Source organism: Leptonychotes weddellii, chromosome 11, assembly GCF_054177405.1.
Source record: "Leptonychotes weddellii isolate Sample4059 chromosome 11, ASM5417740v2, whole genome shotgun sequence".
NCBI classification, from domain to species: domain Eukaryota; kingdom Metazoa; phylum Chordata; class Mammalia; order Carnivora; family Phocidae; genus Leptonychotes; species Leptonychotes weddellii.
Window position 1 is genome coordinate 38649116 of NC_138379.1, and position 22597 is coordinate 38671712.

Consider the following 22597-nt stretch of genomic DNA (forward strand, 5'->3'; position numbering starts at 1 on the left):
TGGATAAAGAAGAAGTGGTATATATATACAATGGAATATCATGCAGCCATCAAAAGGAACGAAATCTTGCCATTTGCAATGAGGTGGATGGAACTGGAGGGTATTATGCTGAGTGAAATAAGTCAATCAGAGAAAGACATGTATCATATGACCTCGCTGATATGAGGAATTCTTAATCTTAGGAAACAAACTGAGGGTTGCTGGAGTGGTGGGGTTGGGAGGGATGGGGTGGTTGGGTGATAGACACTGGGGAGGGTATGTGCTATGGTGAGCGCTGTAAATTGTGTAAGACTGTTGAATCACAGACCTGTACCTCTGAAACAAATAATACATTATATGTTAAAAAAAAAAAAAAGAAGAAGAAGAAGAGGATAGCAGGAAGGGAAGAATGGGGGATGGGAACCGGAGGGGGAGACGAACCATGAGAGACTATGGACTCTGAGAAACAAACTGAGGGTTCTAGAGGGGAGGGGGGTGGGGGGATGGGTGAGCCTGGTGATGGGTATTAAAGAGGGCACGTATTGCATGGAGCACTGGGTGTTAAACGAAAACAATGAATCATGGAACGCTACATCAAAAATTAATGATTTAATGTATGGTGATTAATATAACATCATAATAAAAAAAAATAGATGATCTCAAATCAACAACCCAACATTCTGCCTTACGGAACCAGGAAAAAAAAAAAAAAGCAAACTAAACCCAAAGCAACCAGAAGGAAGGAGACAATAAAGATTAGAGCAGAGATAAATAAAAAAATAGAAAGAATCAATAATACCAAAAGCTGGTCCTTTGAGAAGATCAAGAAAATTCGTACTTAGAATGACCAAGCTTTAAAAAAAAGAGAAGACTCAAATTAATAAAATCAATATGAAAATGGGGACATTACTTTCAATTTTACATAAATAAAAAGGCTTATGACAGAATATTATGAAAAATTGTATGCCAATAAATTAGATAACCTGGATGAAATGGACAAATTTCTAGAAATAGACAAACTACTAAAATGACTAAAGTATAAATAGAAAATTTGAATAGATCTATAGCAAGGAAAGAAATTGAATCAGTTATCTGAAAACTTCCAACAAAGAAAAGTCCAGACCCAGATGGTTTCACTACTGAATTTTATCAAATATTTAAAGAAGAATTAACTCCAGGCCTTCTCAAACTCTCCAAAAAAATGGAAGAGAAGGTAAAACTTCCTAACTCATTGTGCAAGCCTGGTATTACCTTGATACCAAAGCCAGACAAAGAAATCACAATAAAAGAAAAATACAGACCAATGTCTCTTATGAATATAAATGTGAAATTCCTCAACAAAATACTAGCAAACCAAATCCAGCAACACGTTAATAGGATTATACACCATAACTAAGTGGGATTTATTTTAGCAATGTAAGGGTGGTTCGATATACGAAAATCAGTCAGTGTAATGTACCAAATGATAATGAAAGGGGGAAAAATCATGATTATCTCAATAGATGCAGAAAAAGCATTTGACAAATTCTAACACCCTTTAATTAAAGAACAAAAATAAATTTTTAAAAAAACACTATATAAACCATAACAGAAGGAAACTTCCGCAACCTGATAAAGGGATTTGGGGGTGGGGGAAGCACAGCTAATATCATACTTAAAGTTTTCCTGTTATAATTAGGATAAGACATGGATATCTGCTTTCACCATTTCTATTCAACATTGTACAAGACAATCTAGGCAGGGCAATTAGGCAAGAAAAAATAAATAAAAATTATCCAAATTGGAAAGGAAGATTCAAAGCTATTTCTATTCACAGATCACTAAAGCACCTATTAAAAACTATTAAAGCTTATACAATTAATTCAGCAAAGTTGCGGGACACAAGATCACACAGAAAAATCAGTTGTCTTTCTAATACTCTACCAATGAACAATCTGAAAATAAAATTAAGAAAACAATTCTATTTATAACATTAAAATATTAAACATTAAAACATTAAACATAATAAAATTAACATTATGTTATAACATTAAAAATAATATAACATTAAAACTATATAACATTAAAATGGTATATATATTCAATGGAATATCATGACATATAAACATTAAAAATAATAAAATACTTAGGAATAAATGTAACTGAGAAAGTGCAAGACTCATACACTGAAAACTATAAAACACTACTGAAAGAAATTAAAGAAAACCTGAATAAATGGAAAGCATTCTGTGTTCATGGATTGGAAGACTTAATATTAAGATGGCAATATTTCCCGGATTTACAGATTCATGGCCATCCTTATCAAAATTTCAATTGTCTGCTTTGCAGAAATGGACAAGCTGATTCTAAAATTCATATGGAATAGCAAGAGACCCAGAAGAGACAACACAATCTTGAAGAAGAATGAAGTTGGAGCATTTGTAATTCTAAACTTCAGAACTTACTACAAAGCCACAGTAGTCAAAATAACATGGAATTGACAAAAGGATAGACATACAGATCAATGGAACAGAATTGAGGGTCCAGAAAGAAACCCTCACATTTATGGTCAATTGATGTTTAACAAGAGTGCCAACACCCATTCAATAGGACAAGAATGTGCTAGGACAACTGGTTATCCGTTTGCAAAAGAATGAAGTTGGGGGGCACCTGGGTGGCTCAGTCAGTTAAGCGTCTGCCTTCAGCTCAGGTCATGATCCCAGGGTCCTGGGACCGAGCCCCGCATCGGGCTGCGTGCTCAGCGAGGAGCCTGCTTCGTCTTTTCCCTCTGCCACTCCCCCTGTTTGTGCTCTCTCTCTCTGTCAAATAAATAAATAAAATCTTAAAAAAAAAAAGAAAGAATGAAGATGGGCCCTTACCTCACATCATATTAAAAAAATTAAAATAAATCAATATCCAAATGTAAGAGCTTAAGATATATAACTACCAGAGGAAAACATAAAAGCAAATTCCATTTCTTGGATTTGACAATGGATCCTTAGATATATGAAAAAACAAGCAAAAAATATGTAAGAAATAGGAAATAAATGTTAAACTTCATTAAAATAAGGAACACTTGTACATTAAAGGACACTATCAAAAAATCAAGAAAGTTAGGGTGCCTGGGTGGCTCAGTTGGTTAAGCGGCTGCCTTCAGCTCAGGTCATGATCCCCGGGTCCTGGCATCGAGTCCCGCATCGGGCTCCCTGCTCAGTAGGGGAGCCTGCTTCTCTCTCTCCCTCTGCCTGCCGCTTCCCCTGCTTGTGTGATCTCTCTCTCACTGACAAATAAATAAAAATCTTAAAAAAATAATAAAATGATTTTTAAAAAATCAAGAAAGTTCGGGCGCCTGGGTGGCTCAGTTGGTTAAGCGACTGCTTTCGGCTCAGGTCATGATCCTGGAGTCCCTGGATCGAGTCCCGCATCGGGCTCTCTGCTCGGCAGGGAGCCTGCTTCTCCCTCTGACCCTCCCCCCTCTCATGTGCTCTCTCTCTCTCGTTCTCTCTGTCTCAAATAGATAAATAAAATCTTTAAAAAATAAATCAAGAAAGTTAAAAGACAACCCATAAAATGGGAGAAAATATTTACAACTCATATATCTGGTAAGGATCTAGTTCCAGATTAAAACAAACAAAAACAGAAACAACAACAAAAAAAAAACTTCTTACAACTCAACAACAAAAAGACATCCTAATTTAAAAATGGGCAGGGGCGCCTGGGTGGCTCAGTTGGTTAAGCGACTGCCTTCGGCTCAGGTCGTGATCCTGGAGTCCCTGGATCGAATCCCGCATCGGGCTCCCTGCACAGCAAGGAGCCTGCTTCTCCCTCTAACCCTCCCCCCGCTCATGTACTCTCTCTCTCTCATTCTCGCTCTCTCAAATAAATAAATAAATCTTTAATAAAAAAATGGGCAAAAAATTTGAATTGATATTTCTCCAAAGAAGATATACAAATGACCAATAAGCATATGAAAAGATATTCAACATTAATCATTAGGGAAATGCAATTCAGAACCACAATGAGAGCCCACTTCACATCCACCAGGGTGGGTATAATTAAAAAAATAGGAAAATAACAAGTGTTGACAAAGGCATGGAACAATTCGAATGCTCATAAGTTGTTGGTGGGAATGTAAAATGGTACAGCTGTTTTGGAAAACAGTTTAGAGGTTCCTTGAAATACTAAAGATAGACTTAGCATAACACTCAGTTACTTCTGGTATATACACAAGAGAATTGAAAACAGTTGATAAGGCAAAAACTTGTACAAGAATGTTCATAGCAGCATTATTCAGATAGCCAAAAAATGAAAACAACCCCAAATGGCCATGACTTATGAATGAATAAATAAAATATGATACTTTCATATAATGAAATACTGTTTGACAGGAAAAAGAAATGAAGTACTGACATATATTACAAAACAGATGACCCATGAAAACATCATGCTAAATGAAAGAAGCTGGATACAAAAGGCCACATATTATATAATTCCATTTGTATGAAATGTTCAGCACAGGCAAATCCATAGAGATGTAAAGCTGATTACTGTTTGCCAGGGGCTTGTTGAGGGAGGGGTTTGTGGAGTGAATCCCTAATGGGTACAGGGTTCTAGAATTAGAGTGATGATGATTGCACCACATTGTGAGTGTACTAAAATCACTGAATTGTATACTTTAAAACGGTTAAAAAGGTGACTTTTCTGTTATGTGTATTTTACCTCAATTAAAAAAAATTAAAAGTCACAAATTGACGTCATGGACATGCAAAACTTATTTTCACCAAAAGTGACGTTAGTGGTGAGAAAAAGCCCACCTATATAGAAAAAGCATACTTGATATCAACAGACAACTCACCAAAGAAAGAAAAACAGCTATAAAGATATGTGAAGACACTGAACCTCCCTAGAAAGGAAAAAAAAACACACGAATTTTAACAGTGAGCTAGCTTTTTCACTCAATAGATTTGCAAAATTGAAGGAGTTTGAAAATACCCAGGGTGGGGCGCCTGGGTGGCTCAGTTGGTTAAGCGACTGCCTTCGGCTCAGGTCATGATCCTGGAGTCCTGGGATCAAGTCCCACATGGGGCTCCCTGCTCAGCAGGGAGTCTGCTTCTCCCCCTGACCCTCCCCACTCTCATGCTCTCTCTAGCTCATTCTCTCTCTCAAATAAATAAATAAAATCTTTAAAAAAAAAAGAAAAAGAAAAAGAAAATACCCAGGGTGGCTAAGAGTTGGAAAAAGAGATCATCTCATGCACTGCTAAGAGTAGTTTAAATTGCAATTATTTTGGAAGGCAATTTGGCAATAAAGTATTACAATTCTAAAACATACCCACTCTGTGACTCAGCAATTCTACTTCTCCATATTTACCCCAAAGAAATATCAGTACAAGTGCACAAGGAAGCAAGAGTATTTGTTGCAATGTTGTTTGTAAATGCAAAAATAAGAAGCCAGTGAGTGTGGAGAAATAAAAAGTTTGGCAAGACAAAAACGAAAATGCTATCAGTGGTTACCTATAATGGAAGGAGACAGATCTAGATTGTTGAAGGCAATAAAAAAAGAATTTTAACCTTTTCTGAAATATTTTTCCATGGAGGGATGATATTAATAATAAGAGAAGAAAAAAAGTAGACTCAAAGTCCAAGATGTAAATAGTGAATATATTTTACCTCTGAATAAATTAATACTTTTTGAACTCATCAATGTGACTTGGTTGAAAGAAAGCTTTTGATTTGTATCCTTGTCTTCCTAAGATTAGGGGAGAATATAAGAGGGCAAGGAAAATCTTTAGACTAATTTCTGATTTTACTCTGCCAAAATGAAAGCCAGGTGAATCTTAGATGATATTTTTTAAATGCCTTCAATTAATTGTTTAGTCATACAAAGAAAAGCTTTTTCAAACATCTAAAACCTGAGAATTCATCAGTAAGGAATCATATCTCCAAATAATCTCTCAAGAAACACTTGAATTGGGTTATCAAGATCTCTTGATAAGACCGACATGGATACTGAAAAAGGCCTGTTGTTGCTGCAGGTATTCATTCAGTGCAATAGACTGTGGAGGAGAAGAAAAAGACAAGTGAAAAAGCAAAAAGTGGCAGAAAAAAGGAGGGGGAGGTATTCTAGAACACCAACTGTGACAGAATGTAAAGAGCAGTGAATTGGAGACAATAACCTTGGCTAATTTTTGACTCTCACCCACTATCTAGTGTGACTCTAGGCAAACCACTTAACTGATTTGTAAAATGAGAGTAAGAAAACCTACCTGCTTACCTCACTGGATTGCTGAGAAAGGCTTTGTAAAAGGAGATGTACTAACAAGATCAAAAGAGTTCAAAAGACTTAGGAAGGAGGGACCAACTCAATAATGTGAAATCCTTAGGGAGATGCAGAGCTGCCAGAAGACTTGGGACAGACTGGCCACAGAGAATCATTTTTCCCAAATACATCTTTATTCTTTATGCTGTGCCTAGTAATACACATCTGCTTCAGATTATGCCTCTGTTTCTCCATCATCACTTCAGGAAAACTCCTAAATCACCAGCTAAATAATTTCTATCATTTCTTTCCCACGGATTTGTTGATTTAACTAAAATATATATTAGTCTCTCCTATCCACTCAACCTATGTGTTTTTGAGAATCATGCATTCAAATGAGGCAGCACTGGAATAATTAAGATGAGGGTTCTGGGGTCAGATTGCCTTGGCTTAAAGCTGAGCTCCACATTTTAACAAATACGTGGGCTTGGAAAAATTACTCAATTTCTCTATGTCTCATTAAAATGGATTATGAAAAATACCTAATATATAGAATTGTTATGCAGTAAAATGAAAAAAAAAAGTTTCTTAGAGTAGTGTTAAGCACTCAGTATATGACAGATCTTTACTGTTTATCAGTTTCTTTATCTTCCTGAGTCATGTGGAACATAAAGGAGTCCTTTCCGGATCTCGACTAAGGAAATTCCTCATCACAACTGGATGAAAACACCATATGGGTTTTCACTCTCTTAAATAAAAGATAAAATCCAAACTCCCCATTCTCCCACCCCAGGAGGTCTGATTTTTCAATTTCTATAAATTCATATATTCCATATTCTTAGACCTCCTTCCACCCCACCCCACCCCCGCCCTCAGTAAAAGTAAGTTGAAACCTAAACAGAATACCCATTTCATCAGCATAGCTACAATCCTGGTGCTGATCACACATTCCCAGGCTGTAACTCTGTATTTCCATAAAAATGATGACAACGACTATGATGATAGCCAACATTTATTAAGCACAAATATGTACAGCATCTACTATGTACTAGGCCCAGTTCTCGTACTTTATGTGTATAATTTCATGTGATCACAAAAACCATCCTCTGGGGAAAGTGAGAATAAATAATTTATCCAAGACCACCCTGCTACTAAATGGTAGAGTCTAAACTACTATACCCCCACTCCCTTCCAAAAATCTAAGTTACTTTTGCAATAGTATGGAGCTCTTTACAAATCAAATAAAAATCAGAAATCACAGAAAGTACCAAGTCCTTTAACTAGAGCACTCCATTGCTGATGAGATTATAAATTAGTATAACTACCTTGGAAAAAACCTGACATTATCTATTAAATATAAATCATACCTTGTATCGAATATAAATCATACCCTATAGCCCAGAAATTCCATGCTATTTTTTAAGATTTTATTTATTTATTTATTTATTTATTTATTAGAGAGAGAACACAAGCAGGAAGGAGAGGTAGAGAGTGAGGGAGAAGCAGACTCCCCAATGAGCAGGAAGCCAGACTCGGGGCTTGATCCCAGGACCCTGGGATCATGACCTGAGCTGAAGGCAGATGCTTAACCAACTGTGCCACCCAGGCACCCCTATTTCTAGATATGATCCTTAGCATGGCAGTTCTCATACTTTTTGGTCTCAAGATCCTAGTATTCTCTTAAAAATTTTTAAGGACCCCAAAGAACTTTTGTTGTTGAAGGTTGTATCTATTAACATTCCCCATAAAAAACCACTCAGAAAAATCACTTGGGCACTTGTCCATATCTCCTACAGACATCTACTAAATGTGTTGAAGATGGTAGATACTACTAGAAAGCCCAGGTAGAACTTGTCATGGACTCCATTCCAGGCAGCTGATCCTTACCCACTGAGAATGTTTCCCATCTGTGTATGGTTATATTCAAGGAAAAGTTCACTGAATTCTCAGTGTTGGTCATGGAAGAGTCTATTCTCCTGGGATTATGGCTATATTCTCGGGGCCTAAATTCCTATAGGCAGTACAATGTGAAAAAACAAAAAAACAAAGAAAGAAGTGTTGGTCTTGTTCACTGTAATCTTCAGTGATTACTGAATCTGGCATGAAGTAGTTTATTTAAAATGTTGGTTAACATTAAGAAAAAATGAAAATTAACATCTCTACTTAAAGCCAGAGACCCATTTCCTCTAGAACATTATAGATATGAATTTATGTAGGAGTTTATTAGATTTGTAAGCAATCCAACTAGGAGAGCTCTGTGCTCTTTAGAAAAATGAAATGTAAGCAACAGTTCTTCCAAGACTATCAGTCCTGATTGTGGTGATAAAATGACCCAAGGGCCCACTCCCACATATCCCCAATGTAGCAAACTGACTCGAAGGGGCTCAGGTTTTCACAAAGATGGAACTTTAAGGTTCAAAAGCAATATCCAAGTCTAAGAGACCACCAAGAGAAGATGACTTTCCAGACTAATTTGAATCCTTCAGTCTATGCCACACCCCAGAAGTTTTCAACAACTCATGATAATTATCTTTTAAGGTAGGAATAAGAAGGGATATAGAATGGAGGTTAGTAATTGATCTACTAAATGACATCCTGATTTCCATCCTGCACCTAGCCTCAAAGGAGCAACGATGCTTGTGTTCCTGGGCTATCTCCTGAGAGTCACCCCAGGCCAATTTATATTTTCTCTTTTCTTTCTTTCTTTCTTTCTTTCTTTCTTTCTTTCTTTCTTTTTCTTTCTTCTTTCTTTCTTTCTCTTTCTTTTTTCTTTCTTTCTTTCTTTCTTTCTTCTTTCTTTCTCTCCTCTCCTCTCTTTCTCTCTCTCTTTCTTTTTAAAGACTTATTTATTTATTTGAGAGAGGATGGGGAGGGGGAGAGAGAATCTTAAGTGGACTCTGCGCTGAGCGTGGAGCCGAACTCAGGGCTCCATCTCACAACCCTGAGATCACAACCCGAGATCACCACCTGAGCCGAAACCAAGGTGCCCCTGATTGTCTTTGAAACAAGAATGGGATGCCTGGGTGGCTCAGTTGGTTAAGCGTCTGCCTCAGGCTCAGGTCATGATCCCAGGGTCCTGGGATCGAGTCCCGCATCGGGCTCCTTGCTTGGCAGAGAGCCTGCTTCTCCCTCTACCTGCTCTGCCTGCCGCTACCCCTGCTTGTGCTCTCTCTCTCTGACAAAAAAATAAATAAAATCTTAAAAAAAAAAAAAAGAAACAAGATTATTGGTTGAGGGTAAGGAAAGGGAAGAGGATACTGGAGATGTGGAGAGAGAAGAAAGTGAAAGAAAGATTTCTGGAGAGTGAGGGGTGACGATGACTTAGCATAAATACACAGGATATAACTGAATGCTGGCAAGTCTTTGTATAACATATACAAAGCTTGAGGCTATCTAAGTTAGTAAAAGCAATCTGGAGTTTGAAAGATAAGAGTAGTGAGAACAACAATGGTTTTTGTTTTTTGACTCAATTTTACTTTGGGGAATTGGCCCAAGGCAGTAATTGAAAAAGAAAGTCATAATGCTTGTCAAATGTTGATGTTAAGTTTTGATAGTGTCATTAATAGAAGTTTTACTCTACCTTTCACACAACCTAAGTGACCATTTATGTAGTAGCCTCTGGGGAATCAGTCAGAGGGTCCCAGTCCTCAAGCATGAAAAAAGGAGAAATATTGGCTTTCTGTCACCTACATGCATATTTGCAAATCATATGAGCCATTCCTGGCCTGGTTCCTCTGGATCTCTCTGGCCTCATCTACTGGCGCCATCCTATGGTTTACGCCCTGAAAACTTTGGATGTCTTGTAGTTTGGTGCACATAAGCATTCGGTTCATTCTTAGAATCGCTCAAGGGACTGTGTACTTATGTGTTCAGTACTGGTGGTGTTTTCTTACCGAAAAACAGAGCCAAGAGACAAAGAGTATGGACTGTCATTTTTGTAGCATCTGAGTTTTACACAATTTTGACTAGTTGCTTTTTTCTCTAGTCACCCCAAGTCAACCACCTAGAATCAGAACAGTGATGCTTTTCAGGCCCCAGATGTATCTGTTCCTCATTCTGATAACTAATTTAAAGCAAGCTGTCAAACAAGAAAGGAAGCCCTTGCAGGAGACCTACAGTGTGAAGAGAATGCCAGGGATTTGTGTCTTGAGTACGTGGGACACCCCAACTTCCTCAGGCAACATAATGCTGACACAAGGCTGCCTGGGTTGGTGTCCCAGCTCTGCTATGATGTTTTCCTTGTTAGAATGGGGATAATAGTAGTATATACCTCATAGAAGGTATAGAACCTTATGAAGATTAAATAAGCTTACCTATAAAAAATACTTAGAATGGCTCCTATTTCAGTTATACTCATGGGATTTTAATTTACGGAGATGACTAAGTAAAGACATGGAAGAGCTAATGCCTTGAAAGGTTCTTGTTACTTAACATATTCCCCAGAGGAGAAGGCACAACACATCGCACAGGGCCACATGGGGAAACATCAGTGTTGATTAGGAAGCAGAAAGGAGTGAGGGGGAAGCCTGGCCCAGAGCCTTTATTGTTTTCCATGGGAAAGGCAAGGCAGGGCAAGGGGAACTCCTTAGGATTGGCTGGTTTGAATAATTGGGTGGGCTCTGAGCTATAGGGGTGGCCACTAGTTGTCTGGTACCTGACCCTGGGTGATTGAGGGCAGGGAGAATATTGACTTGATGTGGGGGAGTTAGATAACTAGGAGGTGGCTAGGGTATGGGCTTGAGATTCGTTGGTTTGTACATGAAAAGCATGTTTTCAGGCAAGTTGCTTATTTTTTAAATTCAATTTTTTATTGAAGGATCATTGACATACAATATTGTATTAGTTTCAGGTTACAACATAGTTGATATTTATATACATTATGAAATATATACATAGATTTGGTATTTGTGTACATAACAAAATGGTCACCGCAATAAGTAGTCACCATCTGTCCCCATACAAAGTTGCTACAATATTATTGACTACATTCCCTATGTTGTACATTGCATCCCTGTGTCTTATTTATTTTATAACTGGAAGACTGTATTCCTAATCCCCTTCACCTATTTTGACCATCCCCCCACCCTTTTCCCCTCCAGCAACCATCAGTTTGTTCTCCATATGAGTCTGTTTCTGTTTTGGTTTTTAGTTCATTTGTTTTGTTTTTTAGATTCTAAATGTAAGTGAAGTCATATAGTATTTGTTTTATCTCTGGGGATTAGCTATCCCTGGGAGGGGCAGTCTCTCCTCAGCCAGCTAGTCCCCACAACATGTCAAAACACCATAAAATATTTTTTTTTTTTCAAAACACCATAAAATATTAAAAATATGATTAATACACTAGCCCATGGAAAGTGTTGTATAAGTGTTACTCTTCGGCAAGAGACACTCAGCCTTGTTGGAAATCAAAGACAAGGAGAGTTAGATAAGGCTCATTGTGAATGTTTGAGTTGCTTTGGTTCTACAGGTGGCAAAGACGATCAGGAAGCTTAGAATAACTTTTGCCCAGAATTTTGCTGTTGGTTTGTGTTTCCCCTGGTTCTGGAAAGCTCTACTTCAATTCCAGTTCCTGACACTATTCTGTTGACTTAGTGAATAATGTCTTGTGTTAAGGATTATACCTCTTTGTGTCTGCTCACCTTTTGGTTTTCATGGAAACCAACTTAAATATGTTCTTGGTCACATTCTTGCTTTAACCATGGTACTAAAGCCTTTCTGACATAAATCAGCAACATTTAAGTGAGATAATACTAAGCTAGTACCAACAACCCAGACTAGCCAAATAAATAAAAGTTTAGAGGTGGATGTGAGCAAAATATGTTAATAGCATAGAGTATCCAGGAGACATGGTAGGGAGTTATAGTAATACAATCTTGAGGTAATGGTTATATCAGTCCTTCCTGATACCATCTGAAAATGGCCCCCTATCTTGATCAATGGCTCATTTTATCTGGCCTTATCTAGTCTTAGGGAGTAACTTGCTTTCTAGGTGGACCTTGCAGATTAAAGCTCTCATAGATTGATCTTGACCTCATGAAGGAGAAGTTTCGTAAATAATTCAATAAGTGGTAGAAAGAAGTGGAATGGAGATGAACCGATTGGTTTGAGAATTCTTTCAAAAAATACCCGTGGGACTTTATGGCAACTTATTAGATGTAAAGAATGAAGGGGCAGGGAACTGACCTTGAGAAATGGTTGTTACCAATAAGAAATGAAGTTGAAAGGAAGTTGATTTGGAGAGTAAAGTGAGTCCATATCCAGACTTACTGTATTTGAAATGATGTGATACCTAATTAGATATGCCCCATAGGTAAGAGTAAGCATGAGCCTAGGTGAGAAGATATCAGGATAGAAATGGTTATAAAATTAGTGAGCAAGGACTAGGGTAGCTGAGAGCATGTCCATGGGGTGCAGTGGGAAGGCAGGAGAGAATACTGGAGAAGAAAGAAATCAGATGTTCAGAAGTGGGACATCCACCACCAGAAGTGGGTGGTAAAATACTTAGAATTCACAGAACAAAGTTCACGAAGTAGAGAGCAGGCAACTGTCTAGAGGTTACCTGAGAAGAAAGCTGATCATTGAATGTGGCAACCCAGGAGTGATTCCACAGTATGAGTGGTGAGGTAAGGAAGCCACATTTAAACGATGGAACACTCTATCTAGGGGGGGTTAAAGTAACTGGTATAGATCACTGAAGAAGATCCACAATGAAGAGATGGGCTAAACCCACAGATATTAATCAGTATAGTCTTTCTCCTTTAAAAGTGTTAGATTTGATTTGAGGTGATTCACAGATCTCTCTTTTGGGAAAGAAAGTCTGTCTACTGTGAGAGTTCTGTAATTGAATTTCAAGATTAATGTCAAAGTAGTTGAGAAATATAGTGAAGTTATTTTAGAGAATATTTTTATTGAACAATCTTACTCAGAAGTCTGTGTTTAAGCAAAAAAAAAAAAAAAAAGAGGAATGTGTCTGCCATGTTGCTAACATTTATCCTGTACAACAAAAATATCACGTGAAAACGATAAAAAGAATCTTATGTTGTGTTACTCTTGTATGCATATTATTATGCTTCATGGGGATAATATAAAAAATTAATAGGCTTTCACAAAGTTAGAAAGTTCTACTATGATTTTCAGCGGTCACCCTCTGGATGGCAACTTCATGGAATTTTATTGAGCAAATGAACTGTAATAATAAATATGTGTATAATTCTCAATATTCATGTTGAGATGTGTTATGAACATTGGTGAGGTATATTACAAGTAATCTGCTATTAAGAAAAGTTAAAGTGCCAATTTTTAATCACAGCTGACTTCGCTGCAGAAATTGACAAGCTGACCCTAAAATTAATAGAGAAATTCAAGGGAATTAGAATAGCCAAACAATTCAAAACAATCTTGAAAAAGAATAAATTTGGAGGAGTCAAGCTTCTGATTTTCAAAACCTATTACAAAGCTACATTAATCAAAACAGTGTGGTAGTGGGGCAAGGATAGACATATACATCGGTTGAATAGAATTGAGACCCAGAAATAAACCCTCTCATTTTTTGGTCAGTTGATTTTCAACAAAGATGCTGAGATAATTCAATTGGAAAGAGTGATTTTTCAACAAAGAGTGCTGAGACAACTGGATATCCATATGCAAAAGAGTGAATTTGGACCCCTATCTCACGTCATATTCAAAAATTAACTAGGGGCGCCTGGGTGGCTCAGTCGGTTAAGCATCTGACTTCAGCTCAGGTCATGATCTCAGGGTCCTGGGATTGAGCCTCGTGTCAGGCTCCCCACTCAGGGGGGAGTCTGCTTGTCCCTCTGCCCCTCCTCCCACTCATGCTCTCTCTCTCTCTCTCTCAAATAAATACTTAAAAAAAAAACTTATCTAGGGGCGCCTGGGTGGCTCAGTTGGTTAAGCGTCTGCCTTTGGCCCAGGTCATGATCCCAGGGTCCTGGGATTGAGTCCCACATCAGGCTCCCTGCTCTGCAGAGAGATTGCTTCTCCCTCTGCCTGCCACTATCCCTGCTTGTGCTCTCTCTCTCTCTGGCAAATAAATAAATTAAAAAAAAAAAAAGGGCAAATGAACTGAGGTGCCTTATGTCCAGGCCTTTATGGCCCTAAATCAGGACCCCAACCTAAGGCTTCTTGCAGAATGTGTCTAACCACCAACCAGGTTAATAAACCCCTCTGGACATATTGGACGATGATTGTCTAAATAGGCCCATTCCTGTTAATAAACCTGGGCTACTGGAGGAATCACCAGCCAATCTAAACAACTAACCCTCCTCCTTATAAACCTCAAAATCCCTTTGCTCCCAGCCCAGCTGGACATACTCGGAGCAGAATTCCCTATCTTCCAGGAGTTCCACCTAAATCTGGATTGCATCCTCTTAGGGAGGTTGCTAATGGAGAGATGGGCACAATTAAAGTCCATGTCCCATTCTCCATAGCAGATCTGAGTCAGATAAAACAACAATTAGAACGATATTCCAAAAACACTTCTCAGTTTATTGAGGGCTTTCAACAATTATCTTTTCTGTTTGATTTGACCTAGTAAGATATATACATCATATTAACTCATTGTTGTACCCCTGAGGAAAAGGGGCTTAAGAATTTGCTGATGAGCTAGTAGCCAGAGAGAGTTATCCAATGGGGGAAACTGCTGTTCCCCATCCTGAACCTCACTAGAATTACCAAGAAGATAGACAGAGAAGGGAAAGACGAGACCAAATGATCACTTGTTTAATAGAAGGAATGAAAAAAGGATTCTCTAAACCTGTAAACTTTGATAAAATTCAGGAAGTTACTCAAAGAGCTAATGAGAATCCAGCTCTATTTCAGGGTCATTTGATAGAAGCCATCCATAAATATACAAATGTGGATCCAATCTCACCTGGCGGAACAACTATATTACACACGCATTTTATAAGGCAGTCAGCACCTGACGTCCACCAAAAACTGACTAAAATGGCTCTAGGTCCTCAAACCCCACCAGCACCTGCTAGAGGTAGCTACTGGAGTCTGTAATAACAGAGATATGGCCTTACGGCAGGAAAAGGACCAAGAACTAAATTGCAGGATAAAATACAGGCTCAAATATTGGCTGGTGCTACCGTGGATTCCCCACAACACCAGATTAACCAGGCACCAAAGAAAATGCCAGTATCAGAAAAAGAACCAGGGAAGACCCCATGCTACGGGTGTGGCCAAATCAGACATTGGAGCAAAGAATGTCCAAACAAATGCTCTCCACCATGACTATGTCCTGTCTGTAAGAAAAAAGGACATTGGAAGAGAGACTGTCCTCATCTCCAGAGAGAGAGAGGAAGACAGGAACTCACTTCCCTGCCCGAGAGCAGGAACCAGAGGATCTCAGCATGCGACAGGGCTGGTCCGGCTCCCTCTGACATCAGGATGTCTGAGCCCCTGGTTACACTGAATGTGGAAGGTAGGTTTTTTAATTTTCTTACTGATACAGGAACCACTTACTCTGTTCTTATTTAGCACTCCAGCCCTACTTGTCTTTCTAACCATAAAAATGTTGGCATAGGAGGGGAAACTAAATCATATCACCAGACAAAGCCTTTAACCTGTAAGTATAGAAACCAATTGGTTACTCCTGTTTTTCTAGTCCTTCCATCTTGTCCCACTCCATTACTTGAACGAGACTTAATGTATAAACTAGGAAGCAGGTTTGCTCTTAGTAAAGAAGAGAATGGCTTGCTCTTTATAACATCTGGAGAATTAAAACCTTACCCTGGTATCCCTTCTAACATCTGGAAGTAAATCCACAGGTTTGGGATTGCGATGTCCCAGGCCGGGCTCTTAAATAAAGCCCAGCCAGTTAAAGTGAACTTAAAGGACCCAACCACTATACCTCATACAAAACAAAATCCCTTAAAACCTGGGGCAAAACCTGGGTTACAACCACTTATTGATAAGTTTCTCAAACATGGTTTTTTAAAGCCTTGTCAATCTCCTTATAACTCTCCAATTTTACCAGTAAAAAAGCCAATGTAGACTACCAGATGGTATAAGATTTAAAAGCTGTAAATGAAGCAGTAATGCCTAGTCATCCCATAGTGCCAAATCCATATGCTATTCTCACCCAGGTCCCTGGTGATGCCAACTTGTTTACAGTACTTGATTTAAAAGATGCCTCTTTTGTGTTCCCCCCAAGTGAAGGAAACACAGCCACTATGTGCTTTTGAATGAGCCTCACCTTCAAGCTCACAGGCTGCTCAATTAGCCTGGGCAGTCTTGCTGCAGAAATTTAGAGACAGTCCTCACCTATTCAGGGCTGCGCTTAGTAAAGACCTCCGTGACATCTCCTTGCCTCAAAGGACTATAATTCAGTATGTGGATGATATTTTAATCTGTACTCCCACAAAAGAGATGTCTGATAGTAATTCTATAATTTTACTTGACTTCTTGGCAGACAGAGGGTATGGCGTCTCCCCTAAAAAGGCACAAATATCTAAACAAAAAGTACAATATTTGGGGTATGAACTAGCACCAGGACACTGTACCCTATCTACTGATAGGAAAAAGGCTCTATGAGATCTTGGACCCCCACCTACAACTTTCTTAGGTGTGGCAGGTTTTTGCCACCTGTGGATTTCTGGATTTGGGGCTTTTAGCCAAACCACAGCATGATTCCATTAAACGCCCTGATGAAGAATCTTTACTCTGGACTAAAGCCCAACAGACAGCCTTCCAGACATTAAAACCTAAGCTTTCGTCAGCCCCAGCTTTGGCTTTACCAACTCTAGAAAAAACCTTTCACTTTATATGTAGTAGAAAAACAGGGACACGCTTTGGGAGTTCTTACCCAGAAATTCGGAAATGAAACAAGACCGGTGGGCTATTTTTCAAAGTCACTCGATAAGGTAGCACAGGGGTGGCCGGCTTGTCTTCGAGCAGTGGCCGCAATAAGCCTCTGGTAGAAGCAGCTTCAAGACTTACAATCCTTGACAGTGGTGACTCCACATCAGGTCCCAAGTGTCCTAGAGACCAAAGGCCACCAATGAATGATGGGAGGCTGACTTACTAAGTACCAGGCTATGCTTACCGACACACCTGAAATAATACTTAAAAACCTGTCAAACTTTAAACCCAGCTATCCTTATGCCTAGACCTGACCATCATCCTTCTCTGTTAGAATGTGAATGCTCAGAGATGATCGATCTTGTTTATTCTAGCAGATTAGATTTAAAAGATTCCCCTATTGAAAATGCCAATGATCGTTGGTTTACTGACGGCGATAGCTTCATGGATTAGGGAGAAAGAAAACCTGGATAGGCTATAGTTTAACTAAGACCACTGAGGCAAAAGCCTTCCAATAAATACTGCTCAAAAGGTTGAATCAATAGCACTTACCCATGCTCTTCAATTGGCAAAAGGCCTAAAAATTAATATTTATACTCACTCCAAATATGCTCTTCGGGTGCTACATGCCCATGGGGCAATTTGGAAGGAAAGGGGATTATTATTGAGCCATAACCCCTCAATCAATTATGGGCCTGAAATACTTACTCTTCTTGAGGCTGTACACCTATCCAAGGAGGTAGATGTTTCACCTCAGGGGACATCAAAAGGATATGACCTTAGAATCTAAAGGAAACAATTTGTCAGATGATGCAGCCAAGCAGGCAGCGCAAAATAAACAAATACTAAGTTTTATACCAGGCTTGACTCGAATAAAGTCTCTAACTCCAGTCTACTCAGACCAAGAAATTCACATAGCCCAGGGATGAGGATATTCCAAAAATGCACAGGACAGGCTTGTTAATGATGAGAGAAAAATCTTTATACCCAAAAATAACCAGTGGAAGGTAATACAGGGTTTATGCCAGGAAACTCATTTGGGCAAAGGTACTTTAGAACATTTAATTAAAAATATATTTGATGGGGTAAATTTAACAACTACAATAAAACAGGTTTGCTTATCCTGTACTGTTTGTGCACAAGTAAATCCAGAAGGCGCAGTCTGCACCCCCCACCCCCATCCCCACTTTTAAAACCAGTCCAAAAGCATAGAACTTATCCAGGAGAGGACTGGCAGCTTGATTGCACACAAATGCCTCCTTGCAAAGGCTATAAGTTCCTACTAGCGTTTGTTGATACTTTTACTAGGATGGATCGAGGCCTTTCCATGTAAGGCTGAAAGAGCCAGGGAAGTAACCGAAGCTTTGTTGCAAGAAACCATTCCTCGTTTTGGCCTCCCATGATTCTTTCAAAGTGACAATGGTCCTTCTTTTCCCGCACAAAAAAACTCAGCAAATAGCACAAGCTTTAAAAAGTAAATATTTTCTACATTCAGTATGGCGTGGCATCCACAATCCTCTGGAAAAGTAGAAAAAGCTAATCATAGCTTTTTCGCACCCAACTAAACTTAGTTTAGAGACCCAGGAAATTTGGGTTACTCTCTTACCAATAGGACTGCTGAGAATGAGGACTGCTCCAAAACAACCTCTAGGACTTAGCCCTTTTGAGTTATTATATGGAAAACCGTTTCTTACAGTGGACCTGTTATCGGATGAAGATTATAATTCTTTATTGAATTATTCACTCAAGGCCAGTTTAATTCATAAGTTATTTAATAAATACACTGATCACATGCTCCCAAAATCTGATTTAACTATAACTAAAAGTCCATCCCATGTAAGCCCCAGAGATATGGTTTCCTTAAAAGATCGGAAGTCAGGGGCGCCTGGGTGGCTCAGTTGGTTAAGTGGCTGCCTTTGGCTCAGGTTATGATGTCATGGTCCTGGGATCAAGCCCCCTGCGGGGCTCCCTACTCAGTGGGGGTCTGCTTCTCCCTCTCCCTATGCCTCTGCCCCTCCCCACCCCCAGACGTGCTCTCTCTCAAATGGATAAATAAAATCTTTAAAATACATACATACATAAATAAATAAAATGAAAGATTGGAAATCAAATACAGCAGGGGACTGAAATCCAAAATGGAAAGGTCCATATTAGGTCATATAATGTACTCCTACTGCAGTAAAGTCAGAGGAAGCCATATATCTAGAATAAGACCTATACCTCCTTCAAAGGAAATCAATGAACAAACTAGCATGCCTTCTTACTCTTGTGAACCTGTAGATCTCAAACTCCTCCTCAGACAATGAAGGTTGTCTGTTTTCTCTTTGTTCTCTGTTCACCAATTTTAGCAGACAATTCCTTTCTACAATGGGCGCAACATTACGCTGAACTTCAAAACCAAACAGCTTGTTGGATATGTGAAATTTTGCCCATGTCAAACACATCCCAGTTACCCTGGTGGGTTTCCCCTTTACAAGGCACTGATTGGCACTCTCTATATACTTATATTCCAGAAATAATATATAACCCTAATGACACCACGTTTCGTGATAGATCCACCTATGATCAGTAGGACATGGAATTTACCAGGACATAACCAGACTTTTTCATACCCTCAGACTATTAAAATATTAACTGACTTTGCAAGCCCACAAACTGATGCCCATCAATTAGTGCCCAAATCACAAAACCTTAGTTATTGTTAGACTAAAGATGGTATGTACCAAATTTGGGATATAGGTTTATGGTTCACACCCACCACCAGACAGCTCTGTAGAAACGCAGTTTTATGCTGGGAACAAAGAAATAATACATAAGACACCTGGGCAAATAACACCCAACATTTCAGATGGCTATCATTGGAAACATGTTCTCAAACCATTATACTCCAGCAACTAACTGGTTTGCTCCTGATTGGATAAGGCCACCTGAAATCAGATGGCTAGCTCTAGATGGAACCCACTGGTTATGTGGAACTAACCTATGGCCCTGCCTTCCTCCAGGGTGGATAGGTCATTGCACCTTAGGTTTTGCCTGGATTCATGGGCTCCTTATCAAAAGCATCACTACCCCAGCTAATCTTCCCAATTTAAAACAAAGATGAACCTGATCTGTTTTTCACTGGTATGACCATTTGACGTCCATTTTTGTACCCTCCGTAGGGTTGGAAAATGTAATTTGGCATATGGAAGCCCTTAATAAATACACCATAAAGGCACTCGGTGATTCACAAAACAGCAGCATCTCCTTACTTAATGCTGAGGTCACACAAATGTGCAAAGTGGTTCTACAAAGTAGAATGGCTTTAGATGTCCTAACAGCAGCACAAAGAGATACATGTACCATTATTAAAGCGGAATGCTGTGTATATATCCCAGATTATCATAAAAATGTCACAGGACTACTAAAAGATAATGAGTACTCAAATTAAGGCTCCACAAAATCCTTTCCACTCTTTTAACGATTGGCTAAATTCCTGGTTCAGGAGAGGACTATGGTCAACTACTAAGGGTCTCTTTGTTGGACTTCTCATTCTTATAGCTATTTTAGTTCTAATATGTTGTGTTTTCCCATGTTTTTCCACTTGGTGCCGAGACTCCATCACTATAATAACTTCACATCAACAGAGGGTCCTTACCACCCACAGAGATGCTTCTTTGCTGTCCAAATCGGACCCAGCTGCCTCTGCCTTTTGTAGAGCCCCTGTGCACTCCCAGACTTACATTTAATCCTTACAGGACCTCCATGAGGTAGTTATTATTACTATCCTCGTTTGACCACTGAAAAAACTGAGGCAGAGAGAGATCAAGAAACTCTCTTGAGTCACACAGCTAGAAGTGACAGTCAGGACACAAACTTAGGCAGTCAGTTTTTACCTTCTATGTCTACTGTATAAAGAATTTTTATTGGGGTAGGAGGAGTAAACTAGTAAAAACCCAAAGATGAAAATAAATTGTGTTCAATAAGTTAATTGTTAAATTGCGAGTTACTAAAAGATGAATGTTATGGTCGGGCCAAAGGTGTATTTCAGGATCTTGCCACATTTTCATCACTGATAAGAATCTACGAAATAGGGGCGCCTGGGTGGCTCAGTCGTTGAGTGTCTGCCTTCGGCTCAGGTCGTGATCCCAGGGTCCTGGGATCGAGCCCCGCATCGGGCTCCCTGCTCTGCGGGGACCCTGCTTCTCCCTCTCCCGCTCCCCCTGCTTGCGTTCCTGCTCTCACTATGTCTCTCTGTAAAATAAATAAATAAAATCTTTAAAAAAAAAATCTACAAAGTATTCAAGTGCTACAGCAGCATAATCTCATGTATGATCAAATACCCTTTGCTTTTCGAATCTGTTGGTTAGCTTAACAATACTTATTATTTCCAGAAATGATGCTCTTATATTATTGTGAATCTAGGAACTTGCTAATACATTACTACAGACTTGTGGCAAAGCTAAAAAATGATCACTAATCAGACACTGCTCAATAATAGATCTCCAGATCCCCTTCTGTAACTTAAAGCGAGTTGCAGTTCTATTGAGATCAGGCAGGCAGTTTTTAGAAATTATTTTTCAAGTTAAAAGAATGTGTATGAGTGCATAGTCAATTATGTTTTAACAGCAAATGTATAGGAGCAGGAAGATCAAGTAAAAGAAGTGAGGTCATGGTGAAGGTAACAAGTGTGGAAGACGAAGGTGACTTGCAGGTTCTTGACTAGAATGATCAGGTGTATACCGATGCCATCAACCAGCATGGAAAACCGAGGAGTGGCAGGTTGTGGGGAAAATAATGAACCTGACTTGAGGCATTGAGCTCTGAGTCAGGGGAAGGATGTCTAGGTGGGGCTGGCTGGCTGGGTGTTGAGATACAAGTCTGGGACTTGCTGTATTTTGGTTGGAAGTGCAGGTGCGGGAGTGGGTGGCATATATACTTCAAGTTGTTGGACTCTGGACAAGTTACTCAGCCTCTCTGGGCCTTAGGGTCCTCATGGATAAAGTAAGGGGGAAAATGGTTCCCTCGCGGAGACATTAGGAGGATTGAAGCATCCACTGCATTTCGAGTTCCGGGTCTAGGGGCCTGCATGGCGCAGAGTGAGTGAGTTCCCCTGAGAGGTGCAGTACTGACAGAGGGTGACAGGTTTAGTGGCCAGGGGACCTCGGTAACATCAGCCCGAGCGAGCACCTCTGAACTGGAGCGAGCTGACTTCTGTGCCATTTCGCTTACTGTATCACTGTAACTTAGACTAGATTGTAGAGATGCAAGTTTTCTCGATAAATTGCTCCTCTGGAAGTAGACAGAAACCTAGCAGAGAATTAGTGACAGAGGGGAAATGACAGAAACATATTAGGGCTTTAAAGGGATATATATTTTTGAGAAATTATTACATAACAGAAGAGGCTATAATAATAATTTGGCTATATTATAGAATTTGTTTTTGTAAGAATTTTAAATTACTTTCATTTACATTGTCCGGCTGCCACTGGTATCGCTGGCCGATTAGACACCATATGGTAGGTTACAGAAGGTTTGGAGGCAGAAGGCCTGGGCTTGAATTCTCGACCCATTGTTT